Below are 8,731 nucleotides of genomic sequence, written 5' to 3' on the forward strand. Positions count from 1 at the left end.
GAGGTCCCCCTGGAAAAGCACCTTGTCCCCATGCCAATGAGGACAAGGGCCTCTTCCACTAAACCGCTCATCTGCATCTGGGTACCCCCTTACACAAAAGAGGCACCCAAATGCAACCCCCCCTTGTGCATGAGTAAGGGGTAAGTGTTTGCCCTAATCATTCATCAAAGTGTTAAGAAAAAAGTAAATAAACACACCAAACCATGAAAAACTTTTTTAACAAGTTCTTTCTTTAAAAAAACAAAAACAAAAAAAGGCTCCAACGATGCAATGCATCGTCAATCACGTTGCCCAGCAATGTAATCCAGTGTCAATAACTATGAACAATGCCCGCTGAGTTGCTGAAAACAAAAAAATCCTGCCGTCCCCCGACCCGATTGCTCGCGCCGAACTCCCGTCGCAAATAAAACCTCTGGCACGAATGTAAGCAAATGGGCAGAGCGAGTTGTGACATAACGACTCGCTCTGCCCATTTGTTTTCATGCTATGACAGTTCACTGTCCTCAAATGGCAAAAAACAAATGGGCAGCAGGTGGGGTTCCCCTACAAATTAAAAAATAAACCCTTTAGGTTTGGTAGGAATGTTAAAGGGAACCCTAACACTCAAAGATGAAAAAAAAATGTGGGGTCCCCTCTAAAATTCCAAACCAGACCCTTAATCCGAGCAGTGGTCTGGCGGGGCAGGAAAGGTGGGTGGGGGGGCGAGCGAGCCCCCCTCTCCCTGCACCATACCAGGCCACTTGCCCTGGGCATTGGGAGGGTGCTTTTCCAGGGGGGGGGGGGACCCAGTCTAACCAAAGTGTTCCTGCAGCCACAGTGAGCCTACGGCTCTTTAGTGAATAACCCCTAGATTTATACTTACCCCTGTCTTCTAACTACGGAACCTAGGCAAGAGTGACGTCACATTCCTACCAGCAAGATCCTGGGTAATAGAGACTAGCTACACACTCACTGGAAGGTACTCTTGTGTGTACTGGAGGCATCAAAGGGTGGAGCCCAGATACACTATATTGCCAAAAGTATTGGGACGCCTGTCTTTACACACACATGACCTTTAATGGCATCCCAGTCTTAGTCCGTAGGGTTCAATATTGAGTTGGCCCACCCTTTGCAGCTATAACAGCTTCAACTCTTCTAGGATGGCTGTCCACAAGGTTTAGGAGTGTGTCTATGGGAATGTTTGACCATTCTTCCAGAAGCGCATTTGTGAGGTCAGGTACTGATGTTGGACGAGAAGGCCGGGCTCGCAGTCTCCGCCCTAATTCATCCCAAAGGTGTTCTATCGGGTTAAGGTCAGGACTCTGTGCAATCCAGTCAAGTTCCTCCACCCCAAACTCGCTCATCCATGTCTTTATGGACCTTGCTTTGTGCACTGGTGCACAGTCATGTTGGAACAGGAAGGGGCCATCCCCAAACTGTTCCCACAAAGTTGGAAGCATGAAATTGTCCAAAATGTCTTCTTATGCTGATGCCTTAAGAGTTCCCTTCACTGGAACTAAGGGGCCAAGCCCAACCCCTGAAAAACAACCCCACACTATAATCCCCCCTCCACCAAACTTTACACTTGGCACAATGCAGTCAGGTAAGTACCATTCTCCTGGCCACCGCCAACCCAGATATGTCCATCGGATTGTCAGACAGAGAAGCGTGATTCGTCACTCCAGAGAACACGTCTCCACTTCTCTAGAGTCTACACCACTGCACCCGACGCTTTGCATTGCACTTGGTGGTGTAAGGATTGGGTACAGCTGTTCGGCCATAGAAACCCACTCCATGAAGCTCTTTATGCACTGTTGTTGTGCCAATCTGAAGGACACAAAGTTTGGAGGTCTGTAGCTATTGACTCTGCAGACAGTTGGTGACTGCTGCACACTGCGCTTCAGCATGCGCTGACCCCGCTCTGTCATTTTACGTGGCCTACCACTTTGTGGCTGAGTGTCTGTTGTTCCTAGTTGCTTCCACTTTGTTATATACCACTAACAGGTGACCGTGGAATATTTAGTAGCAAGGAAATGTCACGGATGGACTTATTGCACTGGTGGTAATCTATCACGGTACCACGCTTGAATTCACTGCGCTCCTGAGAGCGACCCCTTCTTTCACAAATGTTTGTAGAAGCATCTGCATGCCTAGGTGCTTGATTTGATACATCTGTGGCCATGGAGGTGATTGGAACCCCTGAATCCAATGTTTTGATATAATGGTCTACTTATTCTTTTTTTATCCCCTATAGTGTAATCACACATACTTCTTTACAGGGTCAGTAGTATAAGCCATGAAGCATATGATGTATAACTCTCTTGGTTTTCTGCATCACCAATCACATTCAAGCTTGCAAGGAAAGTTTACATGTGATTTGTAGGTGTGAGAAACTCAGCATCACTAGCAGGTGCATTCCATTACAGGGGCGTAACTAGAAACCACAGGGCCCCATAGCAAAAGTTTGATGGGGCCTCCTTCCCAAAAAAATGGTTGTGTGCCGTACTTTTTTGATGAGCGACCTGTGTTTTCTGCGACTGTGTGCGATTGCACGGCGGCAACTGTGGCATGCAACCATGTGGATTGCTAGCCATGATTGGGGTGCCATTAGAAATTAATGGCACCGCAAGCGCAGTTTGGATTTGTGTGCGTTTACTCAGATTTGAATGGGACCTAATTACTGTAGGCTGGAGAAGGTGGGGGTCTAGGTTTGTTCTTTTTCTACTCTGTTTTTAACTGGTCGATAAAAAGAGATTGGCCATGTCTGTTTTTCTTTTCTGTTGTGATACTTGAATAAATTATGTTTCAAATAACTTCAACACTTATGGTCTGTCCCGGTCAGTAAATTAACCCTTGGACTGCCTATGCTAAATAAGCGGCCCAAATCTTTTTTGTTTGATGGGGGTCTAGGTTTGTGCACAATGCATACCTACACTAAGGCTTGGAAGTATAATGGTTAACAATGCTGCCACCAATAAAGCTGGGGACAGGCTCACCTCAGTATGCTGTTCACATATGTGAAGGAGGAATGTCCATGAGGTATCCATGTCATTCCTTTTAGTATGCCCCCTTCTAAAGAGTTGAGATCGGGAGCACTATCCAGCTCAAGCTGACAGGAAGGAGGGGAGGGGTCAATCACTCGCAGCTGCTCTGTAATACAAGTGATGAGTCGGAAGATGGCCGAAGAAGTGTTTGTACAAGTTCTCGTCCTCACCGGGCCCCCCTCTGCTGGGGCGCCTAGCAGCTGCGTGGGTTGCTATGGCGGTAGTCCCGCCACTGTTCCAGTATCACCCTCATTGCATACAACTATAATTGGGAACCTACAGCAATGCCTGAATGAAAAACTGAACTACATGGGAGCTAGGCTATGTTGTATCTCAGAATATCATTCTCACCATTGACTGGTGTTTACTTTAAATAAAAAAAAAAAAAACAATGAATGGGTTATTTGAGGTCTGTAGTCTAGCAACATACTGTATCTCCTTTGTGACTAAGGATTATAACATTTCCAGCACATTAAAAACAACAAAAGAAATCATATCACACAATGCTTTTAATGTAATTTAAAATGAAGTCTTAATAACCAGTAAAATTAATATTAAAATGCTACTAAATTCTATAGTGAATCATCTGTATACAGTATTTAACTACCAAAACTCTCATCTTTTTAACTGGATGGTCACAGTCTACATCTCAATCCCATGGGCCTTACACTTGAGAGATAAACAATGGTAACATGACACAGAGCAGCCTGTGACTCGGTAATGATATACCTGTGTACGTGTACATTTGAATAGAAAGGTGCTGCTGTTAAGGTAGACTGTGTGTTCTAACTACACTGTCGAAATTTTCTCTTCTGTTATAAATAATGCTGATTACACAGCGGAAATAAAGTATGTACAAATCTGGAAAACGTAACAGAAATCATTTTATTTGAAATATAATTTACCCCTGTATAAATATATGCCGTACAATAAAGTATAACATTGGAGTGGTGATGGGTTAGAAACCCAGTAATGTTTGTATTGCTCTTTGTCCCAGTTAGGGAAATTCTCTAATTGTCCTGATCACCAATACCACTGTAAATTAAAGTGAAGTTAAATCCACAATATTAAGTTGCCCCCAGAAAAGCAATGGGGACTTTTTTTTCCTGTGACAACTGTCTGAGGGGGGATTTTGCTCAGATTGGAAAGATATTCTCTCACATCGCATTTAGTATACAGGACAAGCACTGAAGTGAAACCTCCCTAATTAGACATGGCCAGAAAAAACACTGACGCTGGTTTAACCCTTCTCTACTATATCCGAAAAGAAAAAAAGGTTTGGCTTTAAATATATGTTAATGACTGATTTTGAAACGATTGGTCCACTCAACACTGATACATTGAATATGAATGGTTACTGGTCAATTGAATCACGTTTTGTACCCTCAGGGACTCTGTTGATAAAGTCTCCCAAAATGAATGGGCAGTGCCTCCACAGTCTGTCGAGTCTTCTTAGCAGGAACAAGTATCGGTTTAAAAAAAACTATATTTGACCACGGCCAAATTCCCATCACTGGAGCCTTTAGTCACACAACTACATAATGCCCATGTGCTAGGATCACCTCTTAAACACAAAGCATTTTTTGTTGTCCTAGTCCTATACTAACCTAGAATATTGTGATAATCTGCAAAAAGGTCTTTATGAGTTGACTATTCCTATTGATGGTGGGGAAAAAACGTGTGCCCAATAAAGCAGGTAAAAAGCCACCTCTCTGCCACTGCCACATAGGCATGTGCCTACTATGCCTGATAGTAAAGCTGAACCTGTTAATTATCAAATAGTGTTAAATGCTCAAAACTCCATTGCCATCTGTTTCCATGATTCCCTAAATCATGCTTGTACTAGCCGTCAGGCAATAAAACTTAGGATGCATCTTCATTGCTCATAGTAAATATTTGGATACAAAAAAAAAAAAGCAATTACACACAATGGATACAGGGGTAATATGGGTACAGGTTTCCATACCCTGCTGGGTCTCCACTGCTGTCCCCGATGCTGATGGGGAGAGCTCTGACAATAACAGACTCACAGTTAGCCCCATGGTCGAGCAATGGTTTTCCATATACTACAACAGCAATTTGACTAATGTGTACACTGTTTGATACAGTGAGATTGAAAACTATAGGAGTTGATTATCTTCACTTAATGCATTGTGTCAATATTCGCTTCAATTATGCACTCACATGAAATGACAACAGGTAAACAGAAATTTGCTTTGGCATGACTGCATACATAAGGTCAATATTCACACAAATGTTTGGAGAATGATTTTCAAAACCTTTAGTAAATCAGACCAAGTATGTCCATGCAGTGATTTTGTAATTAGACAGTGTCAGCAGCAACTGAGCTTTTGGTTGGTTTCCTAGCCTGTTGTGGATGGGCAGATGATGGAGGACAGTCCCACCGATCAGTCAATATATCTGACAGGGATTCAGGACCTGCCCTTTTCCACCAATATTTATTTTTTTATTCAAAATAAACCTATCACTAACCTTGACAGTTTGAATTAAAAAATATAATGAAAGAAAATGTCTTAAGCAGAGGTTAGTTTAAACAACCTATCAAAACAATCAATACCATTCAGGGATATTATCAACTGAGGTTACATGCAAATTTTGACTTGTAAAAATGATGGGCTTACGATGACCCTTTTGACTTCCAAGTCAGTTATTAAGGCTAAGCTTTACATTAAAGGACCAATATAGATTCTTGAAATGTAAGAGAGTGGGGCCAAGTTTGACTTTTACAGGAAAAGTCTAGATCTGCATATAATATTAGCTGTTCCTATGGCTTTAGATTTGCTGGCCATTTTGACATGAAGACATACCAGCAACAAAAGCACAGCTCACCCCTAATAATTGCCTTGGGCTCTACACCCGGTGCTCAGATAGTCTCTCTCTCTCTCAGAGTAACAGCAAAAAAATACAGGTGCTGCCAAACAGAGTTTTATCATTTAATATAGGGGAAACTGTTTTTTAAAAAAAAATTTCGGTAATTTTTCCTTAATATAGTAAAAAAATAAAACCCCCAGTGGTGAATAAATACCACCAAAAGAAAGCTCTATCTGTCCCCAAAAAAGAGTATAAAATTCATTTCAGTACAGCGCTGCATGACGGAATAAATGTCAGTCAAAGTACCGCAGCGCTGAATACTGAAAAATGGCCTGGATGGGAAGGGGGTTTAACACCGCGGATGTCAACTTGTTAACTAGGGCCATGTGAATCAGAAACGTGGCCGAAGTTGCCTTTTGTACAGATGCATGTGGAATAAAAGTTGATACTTTTGCAAGAACTCTGTGTGCCAGAACCTGTATATATGCTGGATTTTGACATGAAGTTTTAACTAAAAATAACCTTTTTTGTGTGTTTTGCTATATGAACAGTTTGTATAGTGCAGGTTTGTGACAAGCTTTGAAATAATTCAGTTTTATCCAGTAATACAAGCACAAATTCATTGCATAACCTAAGTAATTTTTTTTTTACTTTTTTAACACTAAAAATAAAATGAAACACTGAGTCATACATTACAGCTTTCATTATCAGCTCATACATTGTACAGTAGTTTGAAGCTACAGAAGAGTTCTTTTATTGCACATAAAGCTTCATTAATTTCTCAAAAAAGATGAAATATACAGTCGGCTTGTCATGGAGGTGATGTAGGTGTATGCAAAGATCTACCTTAAGTAAACTGTTCTCTCGATCACATTACCAGTGGCGTGCAGCCAGCAACAGAGAGGCTTACTGAGAGATATATTAACAGAGATGCACAACAAGCAGCGACAAGAGGCAACAGTCAGCAGAGTTCTGTGACAATTTAGACCTTTTTCTTTCCAACAGAACTAACAAATTAAATGATCTGTGAGTGGCATTCATAGGTTGATTCCTTCTGAACTTGAAGAAGCCAGCACTGCCTGTAGTCCGTATCAACCTCACCTTTTACAATACTGATATTTACAGCTATGAGTGAAAAAGATACCGTGACAAGCCAGGATATCCCAGCTCTAATTCGTGCCTTGGGGACATTGGCTTTGGCGGCTGCAACAGCGGTGGCTATTAAATGTTTTTTTTCACATGACAGTAAGGAGGAAAAGACTGAATGTAATGAGACAGACCTGCAGAACAGCATGTGTTCAACAGTTCAAGATGAAAAGACAACTTATGATGGCTGCATTATTCTTGATGGAGTCCCACAGAATACCATCCCACCCAAGGTCAGTGATGGGGGTGAAAAAAAAATCAAACTTTTGGTAGAGGGTTGTCATGGCTCTGATTACTACAGAAGTCCAGTAGAAATATCTTCTATTTCTCAAAGCACCAACTCTGAACAAGAAAATGGTCAACAGATCAACATATCGTGTGGTATTTCTCCTCAGACAGCAAATCAGATAACATTAGTTGCCTGCAAGTTAAATGAGGTGGCCACATCTCCAGGAAAAAATTGTGTCTTGTTCAATCAAAGAGAGGATGACTGCAATGCTTCAGTGCCCACTTCAACAACTTGGGGCAGTGGAAATAATGCTGCAAAGGATCAAATGATTTCTGGCTGTCTGACACAGAGATGTGATAGTCTGTCAAGCATTCAGGAGTGCAGCTTTGGAACAAGTTCAAACTATGGTGAGTATATTGATGACTTTAATACAAGGTGCTCAGGATGTCAATACAAGCTGAGTGACCAGGATAATGCTGTGACTGAGCCATTTGTACAGCACAATACTATGAGCATAGGTGCGAGTGGGGATACTGTAACCAATGAATCCAATAAAAAAGATGGAGTTTCAAACTGTCCTTCTGAAACAAATGATATAAAATATACAGCCTATCCAGAGAAGCAGAAATACAATGTAGACAATCTAGTTATTGATTTTAATGATGAAGATAATACATTGGTCACTAGTATGGGAATTGATGGGAGAAAGAAAGTTGAAATAATTTGCAATCCATTTGCTTCCAAAACAGAGATGAGAACTAAAATTGATGCATGCATTCCTGATTGTCATAGTGTGCCTTTGATATCTGACAATACTGGAAAAGTCAATTCTGCAGTTGAACATTATACTCTTCCTTGTACAGAAGTGTTTTCACATGTTCAAAAAGCCTTATGTGCATGTGAAAACATAGTATCAGCAGCTGATGTCTGTAAAGATATTAAACAAAACATAACACTACACAGCAGAATGGACTCTCGAGGTACAAACAATTACCAATCAGATGGGGGACAGAAATGTACTTTGACCGATGATATAGTAGCAGAAATACCAAATGGGGAACTGAAACATTGCATTCAGGATATAGTACAGAATACTAATGATGTTGACAATGACACTGTAAACATGGTCTCTTCATTAGAAAATGTTTTGCCTAAACAAGACAGTAAAAATGTTCAACGGATTCTTACATCCATGGATGCTGACCCTGGTAGATATGAAGCTCAGGAAAGTTTCCAAGGATCATCACACTGTGGGGCAATAATTCCAGAGCAGGAAACCAAGACAGCCAACATTCACTGTTATCCCAAAAATACTAATCACTTACCACTGTCAGAAAATTTGAAAGCCACACCTCTACATAATTATGCTGACCAAACAGGCTTGATGTATTCTTTGAACCTAAAGGACCTTGATGCATCATTTAATATTCAAGGAAAGAAAAGTGAACATCAGTTCTATACAGAAGAAATGTCTGTTTCCTTAAAGAACAAGGGGATCTCT

Source organism: Nanorana parkeri, unplaced genomic scaffold (genome assembly GCF_000935625.1).
Source record: "Nanorana parkeri isolate BGI_ZX_2015 unplaced genomic scaffold, ASM93562v1 scaffold965, whole genome shotgun sequence".
Taxonomy (NCBI): Eukaryota; Metazoa; Chordata; class Amphibia; order Anura; family Dicroglossidae; genus Nanorana; species Nanorana parkeri.